Genomic DNA, 13,794 nt, shown 5'->3' with positions numbered 1-13,794 from the left:
CAATTTTTCAGTTTTTTATTTGTTAAAAAAGTTTGAAATATCCAATAAATTTCCGTTCCACTTCATAATTGTGTCCCACTTGTTGTTGATTCTTCACAAAAATTACAGTTTTATATCTTTATGTTTGAAGCCTGAAATGTGGCAAAAGGTCGAAAAGTTCAAGGGGGCCGAATACTTTCGCAAGGCACTGTAAAACAATAATGCTGCATAATACAACTTTTTTTTCTATATCAAGTCTTTATATATTTTATGTCTAGCGAAGAGTTTTGTGTTTGAAGAAGGATTTTTGTTAGGTTTGATAATGTACACTAGATTATTAGTTAGCTACTGAGCAAGGCAGTCACACACACTTCATATGAAACGAATGGTGTGGTGAGTGCAGCATAATGCTAGCACAACAGCTAGCTAGCGAGCCAATCATGGTAACCATTTAGCTAACTTTAGCCAGGTAGCTAAAAAAATGTATATTTTGGCTGTATGCAATTATGGAGAGTGGATACAATTGTTTCTTTGTCATCTTGCTAGCTAGTTATCTAGCTGTGGGCATCTGACTAGTATCAACAAGGTCTTTCTACAACACCAGCACAGCTAGCTAACATTGACTAGAACATAAAGCAACACACACGGACATGCATTGCCAACAAATGCAAGCTTCTGGTTTGGAATATTTTAACAAGGCTGAGTGGTTGACGACTTCACAATCTTTTCTGTGTGAACATAAAAGAGATTGACTGCCGACAATAATTGGAGGTGTTAAATACTAATCGGCAGGCAAACATTTGACAATCCTACCGGTGTGTCTGAGCTGTAACGGATTGATGAATGTTAAACGGACTGTTTTTCTGTAAAATGTTGAACTGAATTTGGTGTTTCTTTTGTCATACAATCATCTCTGTTGTTCACCATACGTCAACGGTTGACTCTTGTTGAAAAACAATTGGCTCAATCCAGAATGGGTGGGTAGAGTTCACCCTTTTAAAACCTGTCGGATTGGTCCATGATGTGATGCAGAGTTCTGTCTTACTATCCAGGCCTGTGCCCAAACAATTTGAGTTTCTACTTTTAAAAATCCACCTTTCCAGAAACAAGTCTCTAACCATTGCCGCTTGCTATAGACCACCTACTGCCCTCCAGCTGTGCGCTGGACACCATATGTGAATTGATTGCCCCCATCTATCTTCAGAGCTCGTGCTGTTAGGTGACCTAAACTGGGACATGATTAACACACCGGCCATCCTACAATCTAAGCTTGATGCCCTCAATCTCACCCAAATTATCAATGAACCTACCAGGTACAACCCCAAATTCTTTAAACACAGGCACCCTCATAGATATCATCCTAACCAACCTTCCCTCCAAATACACCTCTGCTGTCTTCAACCAGGATCTCAGCGATCACTGCCTCATTCATTGCGTCCGTAATGGGTCTGCGGTCAAACGACCACCCCTCATCACTGTCAAACGCTCCCTAAAACACTTCAGCGAGCAGGCCTTTCTAATCTACCTGGCCCGGGTATCCTGGAAGGATATTGACCTCATTCCGTCAGTAGAAGATGCCTGGTTATTCTTTAAAAGTGCTTTCCTCACAATCTCAAATAAGCATGCCCCATTCAAAAATGTTGAACCAGGAACAGATATATCCCGTGGTTAACTCCAGACCTGTTCAACCTCTCTTTCGTAGCGTCTGAGTTCCCCAAAGATTGGAAAGCTGCCGCAGTCATACCCCCTGTTCACAGGGGGAGACACTCTAGACCCAAACTGCTACAGACCTATATCTATCCTACCCTGCCTTTCTAAGGTCTTCGAAAGCCAAGTTAACAAACAGATCACCCGACCATTTCGAATCCCACCGTACCTTCTCTGCTATGCAATCTGGTTTCTGAGCTGGTCATGAGTGCACCTCAGCCACGCTCAAGGTCCTAAACGATATCATAACCACCATCGATAAGAGACAATACTGGGCAGCAGTATTCATCGACCTGGCCAAGGCTTTCGACTCTGTCAATCACCACATTCTTGTCGGCAGACTCAATAGCCTTGGTTTCTCAAATGACTGCCTCGCCTGGTTCACCAACTACTTCTCAGACAGAGTTCAGTGTGTCAAATCGGAGGGCCTGTTGTCCGGACCTTTGGCAGTCTCTATGGGGGTGCCACAGGGTTCAATTCTCCAGCCGACTCTTTTCTCTGTATACATCAATCATGTCGCTCTTGCTGCTGGTGATTCTCGGATCCACCTCTACGCAACACGACACCATTCCGTATACTTCTGGCTCTTCTTTGGACACTGTGTTAACTAACCTCCAGACGATCTTCAATGCCATACAACTCTCCTTCTGTGGCCTCCAACTGCTTCTTAAATGCAAGTAAAACTAAATGCATGCTCTTCAACCGATCGCTGCCCGCACCTGCCCGCCCGTCCAGTATCACTACTCTGGACGGTTCCGACATAGAATATGTCGACAACTACAAATACCTAGGCATCTGGTTAGACTGTAAACTCTCCTTCCAGACTCACATGAAGCATCTCCAATCTAAAATTAAATCTAGAATCGGCTTCCTATTTTGCAACAAAGCATCCTTCACTCATGCTGCCGAACATACCCTCGTAAAAATGACTTTTCTGCCGATCCTTGACTTCGGCGATGTCATTTACAAAATAGCCTCCAACACTCTACTAAGCAAATTGGATGCAGTCTATCACAGTGCAGTCAGTTTTGTCACCAAAGCCCCATATACTTCCCACCACTGCGACCTGTATGCTCTCGTTGGCTGGCCCTCGCTACATATTCATCGCCAAACCCACTGGCTCCAGGTCATCTATAAGTCTTTGCTAGGTAAAGCCCCGCCTTATCTCAGCTCACTGGTCACCATAGCAGCACCCACCCGTAGCACGCGCTCCAGCAGGTATATTTCACTGGTCACCCCCAAAGCCAATTCTTCGTTTGGCCGCCTTTCCTTCCAGTTCTCAGCTGCCAATGACTGGAACGAATTGCAAAAATCACTGAAGCTGGAGACCCATTTCTCCCTCAATAACTTTAAGCACCAGCTGTCAGAGCAGCTCACAGATCACTGCACCTGTACATAGCCCATCTGTAAATAGCCCATCCAACTACCTCATCCCCATAAAATAATGTATTATTCATTTTTTGCTCCTTTGCACCCCAGTACCTATCTCTACTTGCACATTCATCTTTTGCACATCTATCACTCCAGTGTTTAATTGCTAAATTGTAATTATTTCGGCCACTATGGCCTATTTATTGTCTACCTCATTTATCTTACCTCATTTGCACTCACTTTATATAGACTTTTACTCTATTGTATTATTGACTGCATGTTTGTTTATTCCATGTGTAACTCTGTTGTTTGTGTCTCACTGCTTTGTTTTATCTTTGCCAGGTCACAGTTGTAAATGAGAACTTGTTCTCACCTAGCCTACTTGGTTAAATAAAGATGAAAAAAATATCAATGTGCAAACTCCACCCTCCAGCACACCAGTGTACACCAGCTGAATGAAATCCAGAGCACCTAATCCAATTGGGAAATTGAACCAATTGAAATGAAGTTCATTGGCTAACAGCTGAACATAATTAGCCATCCAGGATAGAAGGGTCTGGGATTCCTTTATGAGGTGCAACCAAAACAGCTGTTTGACATAGCAACAGGGGATATTCTGTCAAGGTGTCTCTCTAGCATTTGTTCTTAATACCGTTGTGGTTTTGATCACTAAAATGGCTGTGACTTTTGGACCTCGTTGAGGTTAGTTTTTCAATGTAGTCATCTGGTTGGTTTACCTTGTCTTAAAGTTTTCACTGGTTACTTGTGTTTAACTGTCTGAATGTTTTGTAGTGTTTCTTGGATTTGCTGTCTGCTAATTGGAGGGATAACTTGTTTTACACTTAAAGGTGTGTTTTGGTTTACACTACTTCAGTTCAAATCAGTCTAGTTCCGATAGCTTAAGGCGGCATTTTACCACAATGTTTATTTTGTTTTCTAGGTAATTCTAATGGGCATCATGCCTACACTGGACCTGAACCAACTGGATCCTATGCCAAAGCAAGTGTGGTGCCTAGTCCAAATGCTAAAGCTACTGGCCACAATGCCACGTCAGCAGAAGCTACTGGCCACAATGCCACGTCAGCAGAAGCTACTGGCCACAATGCCACGTCAGCAGAAGCTACTGGCCACAATGCCACGTCAGCAGAAGCTACTGGCCACAATGCCACGTCAGCAGAAGCTACTGGCCACAATGCCACGTCAGCAGAAGCTACTGGCCACAAGCCACGTCAGCAGAAGCTACTGGCCACAATGCCACGTCAGCAGAAGCTACTGGCCACAATGCCACGTCAGCAGAATCTACTGGCCACAATGCCCCGTCAGTGTGAAGTCCGGCCCCGGCGCCCCTCAGCAGAAGCGTCCGGCGCCTCAGCAGAAGCGTCGGCGCCTCAGCAGAAGCGCCGCGCCTCAGCAAAGCGTCCGGCGCCTCAGCAGAAGCGTCGGCGCCTCAGCAGAAGCGCCGGCGCCAGCAGAAGCCTCAGGAGAAGCGTCCGGCGCCTCAGCAGAAGCCTCAGGAGAAGCGCCTCAGCAGAAGCGTCCGGCCCCGGCGCCTCAGCAGAAGCGTCCGGCCCCGGCGCCTCAGCAATAGCATCCGGCCCCGGCGCCTCAGCAATAGGGCGCCTCAGCAGAAGCGTCCGGCCCCGGCGCCTCACCAGAAAGCGTCAAGCCTTGAACAGACACCCGACCACTCAACTAGGGAGATCATAATTTGGTTTGCCCAACTCCTTAATCGTCGTTCCCCTGTTACTGTGCCTCCCTTTAGAAGAAAAGGTAACTGAGGTGGAGAAATGTGCCAACTAATGCTCTTGTTTGAAATGAGGATCTCCTTCACTTGTCCAGCGTCATGCAAATTGTTTACAGGGGTGGACGCTACAATGGACTAAAATTGACTTCTGACTTGCCAATATTGCTGACACACTTTGGTTCTATGGTTATGCTTTTGATTTAGCCTGGTGTTCCTGCTACTCTTCCATGATCTGCTCAATAAACAATTTGACTTTCAATATACCTTGTCCTTAAAATATAATATTCTCTTCTGCCTGCCATGTGCTTGCTGTTTGGGAACAGACTGTGGGTCTGGAGTAAAAGGGAATGTGGATCACAACACTTGTGTAAACAGGTATGTTTACCTTTGTTTCTGGTAGTTCAAATGCTCAAGTTCTCTAAATTGTCAGAGCTCCCTCATATGTTCATACTTTACCTGTCCCTTTGTGAAGGGTGTTTGATTTACTGTAATCTGCCTGTTACCATAGGTGCCTAAAGAATGCGAGTGCAGTTTACCTCATCGTCCCATTGCCTGTCACTAACCTGTCCCAGGGACGCTAAAGTTTCTCCTTGGCCTTATTCAGAAACATTAAATCAACTTGACTCATTTTGCCTGTTCTACAATGTTGGTCTGGCCAGACACATGGATGCAATCGTGTATATGCGTTCATCGCTTTCAGCTGTAAAAAATATGTCAACTCTCAATGTGGTCTTCTGCACAATCCATTTCTACCTGACCACAATGAGGTTGCACTTGCAGAACCCCCCTGGCAGAAACTTTAGATTTTAAAAGGTGCACTTAATTTTGTACAAAGTGAGAGCTTATCTAGAGATGTAAATATGAATTGTTTCTTAAGCCTGGCTGGTGACTAACTACTTTTGCTTTTTTGTTATCAAGGCTTCAAACAATTTCAAAAAACACTTAGCGTTCTGATATTTTAGGATTTTCAAGCAACTATACTGGGGGGAATTCTCACTGTCAGGTGTTAATTTTCAGCAAACTTAACATACAAAGATTTGTATGAACATAAGATTCAACAACTGAGACAAACTGAACAAGTTCCACAGATGTGACTAACAAATGGAATAATGTGTTGTGGACACCAGATGCATTAAGAACTGCACCAGATTTGCCAGTTCTTTCTTGTGAGATGTTACCCCACTCTTCCACCAAGGCACCTGCAAGTTCCCGGACATTGTCGATCCACAGGCTGACGTGGGATTGAGGTCCGGGCTCTTCCGCTGGCAATGGCAGAACACTGACATTCCTGTCTTGCAGGAAATCATGCACAGAACGAGCAGTATGCTGGTGGCATGTCATGCTGGAGGGTCATGTCAGGATGAGTCTGCAGGAAGGGTACCACATGAGGGAGGAGGATGTCCTCCCTGTAACGCACAGTGATGAGATTGCCTTCAATGACAACAAGCTCCGTCCGATGATGCTGTGACACGACGGACCCTCCACCTCCAAATCGATCCCGCTCCAGAGTACAGGCCTCGGTGTAACGCTCAAACGCAAATCCGACCATCACCCCTGGTGAGACAAAACCGCGACTCGTCAGTGAAGAGCACTTTTGCCAGTCCTGTCTTGTCCAGCGACGGTGAGTTTGTGCCCATAGGCGACATCGATGAGGACCTGCCTTCAGTCCAGCCTCTCTCAGCCTATTGTGGACAGGCTGAGCACTGATGGAGAAATTGTGCGTACCTGGTGCAACTCGAGCAGTTGTTGCCTTCCTGTACCTGTCCCGCAGGTGTGATGTTCCCATGTCCCGATCCTGTGCAGGTGTTGTCACACGTGGTCTGCCACTGCGAGGGACGATCAGCTGTCCATCCTGTCTCCCCGTAGCGCTGTCTTAGGCGTCTCACAGTACGAACATTGCAATTTATTGCCCTGGCCACATCTGCAGTCCTCATGCCTCCTTGCAGCATACCTAAGGCACGTTCATGCAGATGAGCTGGGACCCTGGGCATCTTTCTTTTTGTGTTTTTCAGAGTCAGTAGAAAGGCCTCTTTTGTGTTTTAAGTTTTCATAACTGTGACCTTAATTGCCTACCGTCAGTAAGCTGTTAGTGTCTTAACGACCGTTCGACAGGTGCATGTTCATTAATTGTTTATGGTTCATTGAACAAGCATGGGAAACAATGTTTAAACCCTTTACAATGAAGATCTGTGAAGTTATTTGGATTTTTTACAATTCATCTTTGAAAGACAGGATCCTGAAAAAGGGACGTTTAGTTACTGACAATTTGTTCATAGAGGAATTAAATCTAAAGCTGCAAGTGTGGACTCTAATAAAATGTTTGATTAAAGCACTACATTTGTGACAGAGGTACATGTCCTCTGGCGCTGCTTTGAAACTTTTTTTGGTGGTGGGGGGGTCTGAATGATTTGGATTCTGTGATCATTTATCCATGATCAGATCGATCTGAGTTTATAAACATTTTTTTCAGAAAATAATCTGATGGCATCAATCTGATCCACATGTCACAGAATCCAGTTTGAGTGCTATGAACAGGCCTACACCTTGCCATCTACTGGACAGGTTGCAGTACTACTTCTACACTTTCATAGGGGAGACATGAGTAAACTGTAGTGAACAAAAATAAACGCAACTTGTAAAGTGTTGGTCCCATGTTTCATGAGCTAAAATAAAAGACTCTGTTGCCAGAGGATTTAATGTTCAGTTTTTTACCATAAGCCGCCTCAACTTCGATTTAGAGAACTTGGCAGCACGTCCAACCGGCCTCACAATCATAGACCACGTGTAACCACGCCAACCAAGGACATCCACAACCGGCTTCTTTACCTGTGGGATCGTCTGAGACCAGCCATCCGGACAGCTGATGAAACGAAGGGGTATTTCTGTCTGTAATAAAGCCCTTTTGTGGGGAAAACTCATTGAAAAGTCACTGATTGGCTGGGCTTGGCTCTCAAGTGGGCCAGGCCCACCCACGGCTGTGCCCCTGCCCAGTCCTATGAAATCCATAGATTACAACCTTCTAAATGTGTTTATATGTGTTTATATTTTTTCAGTGTACAGTACCAGTCAAAAGTTTGGTCAAACCTACTCATTGAAGCGTTTTCTTTATTTTTACTGTTTTCTACATTGTAGAATAATAGAAGACATCAACACTATGAAATAACACATATGGAATCATGTAGTAACCAAAACAGTGTTAATCAAATCAAAATATATTTTATATGAGATTCTTGAAAGTTGCCACCCTTTGCCTTGATGACAGCTTTGCACACTCTTGGCATTCTCTCAACCAGCTTCACCTGGAATGCTTTTCCAACAGTTTTGAAGGAGTTCCCACATATGCTGAGCACTTGTTGGCTGCTATTCCTTCACTCTGCGGTCCAACTCATCCCAAACCATCTCAATTGGGTAGAGGTCGGGTAGTGCAGCACTCCATCATTCTCCTTGGTCAAATAGCCCTTTCACAGCCTGGAGGTGTATTTTGGGTCATTGTCCTGTTGAAAAACAAATGATAGTCCCACTAAGCGCAAACCAGATGGGATGGCGTATCGCTGCAGAATGCTGACTCATCAAACCAAAGGACAGATTTCCACCGGTCTAATGTCCATTGCTCGTGTTTCTTGGCCCAAGCAAGTCTCTTCTTATTATTGGTGTCCTTAGTAGTTTTTTTTAAGCAATTCAACTATGAAGGCCTGATTCACGCAGTCTGAGATGTGTCTGTTACTTGAACTTTGTGAAGCATTTAATCAGGAAGCAATTTCTGAGGCTGGTATCTCTAATGAACTTATCCTCTGCAGCAGAGGTATTTTTGGGTTTTCCTTTCCTGTGGCCGTCTTCATGAGACCTAGTTTCATCATAGCGCTAGTTTCATCATAGCGCTAGATGGTTTTGCGACTACAATTGAAGAAACTTTGAAAGTTCTTGACATTTTCTGGATTGACTGACCTTCATGTTCTTATTTGAGCTGTTCTTGCCATAATATGGACTTGGTCTTTTACCAAATGAGGCTATCTTCTGTATGCCACCCCTACCTTGTCACAATACAAATGATTGACTCAAACTCAGTAATAAGAAGGCAAGAAATTCCACAAATGGACTTTTAACAAGGCACACCTGTTAATTGAAATGCATTCCAGGTGACTACCTCATGAAGCTGGTTGAGAGAATGCCAACCAAGGCAAAGGGTGGCTACTTAGAACAATCTCAAATATATTTTGATTTGTTTGAAACCTTTTTGGTTACTAAATTATTCCGTATGTGTTATTTAATAATTTTGATGACTTCAATATTATTCTACAAGGTAGAAAGTTGTATAAATAAAGAAAAACCTTGGAATGAGTCGGTGCGTCTAAACTTTTGACTGGTACTGTAAATGGAAAGATCATGTCATAAATGTTGAAATAAAGTGTAAGAAGGTGCTGAATCTTATGAGCTCGGTCTCTGGTTATGAATGGGGTGCTGACAGACAATCGTTGAAAGATATTTATAGAGTTCGAATCAGGACGACAATTGATTACGGGTAAATAGTTTATGGAAAAGCGGCAAAGACTTGGCTTCAGAAGCTGAATCCAGTAAATAGCTTAAAGGTGTCATGCCTCTCCAGGCTGAGGATCCAAGGCCTCATATCAGCTTGGCAAATGGCTGACGATGATCAGACCCATCTCACCCACATAAGAGAAGAGGGGGGGGGGGGCGGTTTTGACACCGTAAAACTGTCAAAAATTCTTCAGTATTGGGAAAGGAATGTTCCTTTGTCTACAGAAGACATTTGCCGCTAAAACTACACTGCTCAAAAAAAATAAAGGGAACACATAAACAACACAATGTAACTCCAAGTCAATCACACTTCTGTGAAATCAAACTGTTCACTTAGGAAGCAACACTGATTGACAATAAATTTCACATGCTGTTGTGCAAATGGAATAGACAACAGGTGGAAATTATAGGCAATTAGCAAGACACCCCCAATAAAGGAGTGGTTCTGCAGGTGGTAACCACAGACCACTTCTCAGTTCCTATGCTTCCTGGCTGATGTTTTGGTCACTTTTGAATGCTGGCGGTGCTTTCACTCTAGTGGTAGCATGAGACGGAGTCTACAACCCACACAAGTGGCTCAGGTAGTGCAGCTCATCCAGGATGGCACATCAATGCGAGCTGTGGCAAGAAGGTTTGCTGTGTCTGTCAGCGTAGTGTCCAGAGCATGGAGGCGCTACCAGGAGACAGGCCAGTACATCAGGAGACGTGGAGGAGGCCGTAGGAGGGCAACAACCCAGCAGCAGGACCGCTACTTCCGCCTTTGTGCAAGGAGGAGCAGGAGAAGCACTGCCAGAGCCCTGCAAAATGACCTCCAGCAGCCCACAAATGTGCATGTGTCTGCTCAAACGGTCAGAAACAGACTCCATGAGGGTGTTATGAGGGCCCGATGTCCACATGTGGGGTTGTGCTTACAGCCCAACACCGTGCAGGACGTTTGGCATTTGCCAGAGAACACCAAGATTGGCAAATTGCCACTGGCGCCCTGTGCTCTTCACAGATGAAAGCAGGTTCACACTGAGCATGTGACAGACGTGACAGAGTCTGGAGACGCCGTGGAGAACGTTCTGCTGCCTGCAACATCCTCCAGCATGACCGGTTTGGCAGTGGGTCAGTCATGGTGTGGGGTGGCATTTTTTTGGTGGGCCGCACAGCCCTCCATGTGCTCGCCAGAGGTAGCCTGACTGCCATTAGGTACCGAGATGAGATCCTCAGACCCCTTGTGAGACCATATGCTGGTGCGGTTGGCCCTGGGTTCCTCCTAATGCAAGACAATGCTAGACCTCATGTGGCTGGAGTGTGTCAGCAGTTCCTGCAAGAGGAAGGCATTGATGCTATGGACTGGCCCGCCCGTTCCCCAGACCTGAATCCAATTCAGCACATCTGGGACATCATGTCTCGCTCCATCCACCAACGCCACGTTGCACCACAGACTGTCCAGGAGTTGGTGGATGCTTTAGTCCAGGTCTGGGAGGAGATCCCTCAGGAGACCATCCGCCACCTCATCAGGAGCCTGCCCAGGCGTTGTAGGGAGGTCATACAGGCACGTGGAGGCCACACACACTACTGAGCCTCATTTTGACTTGTTTTAAGGACATTACATCAAAGTTGGATCAGCCTGTAGTGTGGTTTTCCACTTTAATTTTGAGTGTGACTCCAAATCCAGACCTCCATGGGTTGATAAATTGGATTTCCATTGATTATTTTTGTGTGATTTTGTTGTCAGCACATTCAACTATGTAAAGAAAAAAGTATTTATTAAGATTATTTCTTTCATTCAGATCTAGGATGTGTTGTTTAACCTGTTGGGACTAGGGGGCAGTATTTTCACGGCTGGATAAAAAAAACGTACCCGATTTAATCTGGTTACTAATCCTACCCAGTAACTAGAATATGCATATACTTATTATATATGGATAGAAAACACCCTAAAGTTTCTAAAACTGTTTGAATGGTGTCTGTGAGTATAACAGAACTCATTTGGCAGGCAAAACCCTGAGACATTTTCTGACAGGAAGTGGATACTGATGTGTTGAATTACCTTTAAGCCTATGCCATTGAAACACACAGGGGTTGATGAATGTTTTGGCACTTCCTATTGCTTCCACTAGATGTCGCCAGCCTTTACAAAGTGTTTTGAGTCTTTTACTGTGAGATCTGACCGAACAAGAGCCATGGAACGGTGATGGCCGATTAGACTCTGGCGCGCGAGTTGATGTTGGGTACCATTGTTCCAGTACGTTATAAAAGAGAATGCATTCGTCCACCTTGACTATTATTCATGTTCTGGTTAAAAAAGGCACTAATGATTCATGCTATACAACGTTTGACATGTTTGAACGAACGTAAATATATTTTTTCCCCTCGTTCATGACGAGAAGTCCGGCTGGCTTAGATCATGTGCTAACAACACGGAGCTTTTTGGATATAAATGATGAGCTTTTTTGAACAAAACTACATTTGTTATGGACCTGGGATTCCTGGAAGTGACATCTGATGAAGAGAATCAAAGGTAATGGATTATTTACATAGTATTTTCGATTTTAGATCTCTCCAACATGGCCGTTTCTCTGTATAGCAAAGCGTATTTTTCTGGGCGCAGTGCTCAGATTATTGCAAAGTGTGATTTCCCAGTAAGGTTATTTTTAAATCTGGCAAGGTTGAAAGATAAAACATAAAAGAGATTGACTGCCGACAATAATTGGAGGTGTTAAATACTAATCGGCAGGCAAACATTTGACAATCCTACCGGTGTGTCTGAGCTGTAATGGATTGATGAATGTTAACCTCTATTTTCACGGCTGGATAAAAAACGTACCCGATTTAATCTTATTATTACTCCTGCCCAGAAACTAGAATATGCATATAATTATTGGCTTTGGATAGAAAACACCCTAAAGTTTCTAAAACTCTTTGAATGGTGTCTGTGAGTATAACAGAACTCATATGGCAGGGCAAAACCTGAGAAGATTCTGTACAGGAAGTACCCTGTCTGACCATTTCTTTGCCTTCTTTGTCATATCTATCCATTACAAAGGATCTCTGCTATTACGTGACACTTCCTACGGCTTCCATGGGCGCTCAGAGCCCGGGAAAAAGCTGAATGACGTAATTCAAAGCCCTGGCTGAAACACACGAGCGCTTTTGCTAAGTGGTCTATCAGAGGACAAAGGGCTTAGGCGCGTGCACTGGCCGCCCCCGTCTTTCTGTTTTTCCCTCTATTTACCGAAAAGCAGATTCCCAGTCGTAATATTATCGCTTTTTTACGAGATAAATTGCATAAAAATTGATTTTAAACAGCGGTTGACATGCTTCGAAGTACGGTAATGGAATATTTAGAATTTTTTTGTCACGAAATGCGCCATGTGCGCGATCCTGATTTACCCTTTCAGATAGTGTCTAGAACGCACGAACAAAACGCCGCTATTTGGATATAACGATGGATTATTTTGGACCATACCAACATTTGTTATTGAAGTAGAAGTCCTGGGAGTGCATTCTGACGAAGAACAGGAAAGGTAATAACATTTTTCTTATAGTAAATCTGATTTTGGTGAAGGCTAAACTTGCCGGGTGTCTAAAAGCTAGCCCGTGATGGCTGGTCTATGTACTTAGAATATTGCAAAATGTGCTTTCACCAAAAAGCAATTTTAAAATCGGACATATCGAGTGCATAGAGGAGTTCTGTATCTATAATTCTTAAAATAATTGTTATGCTTTTTGTGAACGTTTATCGTGAGTAATTTAGTGAATTGTTAGTAAATTCCCGGAAGTTTGCGGGGGTATGCTAGTTCTGAACGTCACATGCTAATGTAAAAAGCTGTTTTTTGATATAAATATGAACTTGATTGAACAAAACATGCATGTATTGTATAACATAATGTCCTAGGTGTGTCATCTGATGAAGATCATCAAAGGTTAGTGCTGCATTTAGCTGTCTTCTGGGTTTTTGTGACATTATATGCTAGCTTGAAAAATGGGTGTCTGATTATTTCTGGCTGGGTACTCTGCTGACATAATCTAATGTTTTGCTTTCGCTGTAAAGCCTTTTTGAAATCGGACAGTGTGGTTAGATTAACGAAAGTCTTGTCTTTAAAATGCTGTAAAATAGTCATATGTTTGAAAAATGGAAGTTTTCGGATTTTAGAGGAATTTGTATTTCGCGCCACTCCCATCATTGGATATTGGAGCAGGTGTTCCGCTAGCGGAACGTCTAGATGTAAGAGGTTAACAAACAGATCACCGACCATTTCGAATCCCACCGTACCTTCTCAGCTATGCAATCTGGTTTCCGAGCTGGTCATGAGTGCACATCAGCCACGCTCAAGGTCCTAAACGATATCATAACCACCATCGATAAGAGACAATACTGGGCAGCTGTTGTCATCGACCTGGCCAAGGCTTTCGACTCTGTCAATCACCACATTCTTGTCGGCAGACTCAATAGCCTTGGTTTCTCA

The sequence above is a fragment of the Salmo salar genome, chromosome ssa06 (assembly GCF_905237065.1).
Source record: "Salmo salar chromosome ssa06, Ssal_v3.1, whole genome shotgun sequence".
NCBI classification, from domain to species: Eukaryota; Metazoa; Chordata; class Actinopteri; order Salmoniformes; family Salmonidae; genus Salmo; species Salmo salar.
This window is presented reverse-complemented; position numbering follows the sequence as displayed.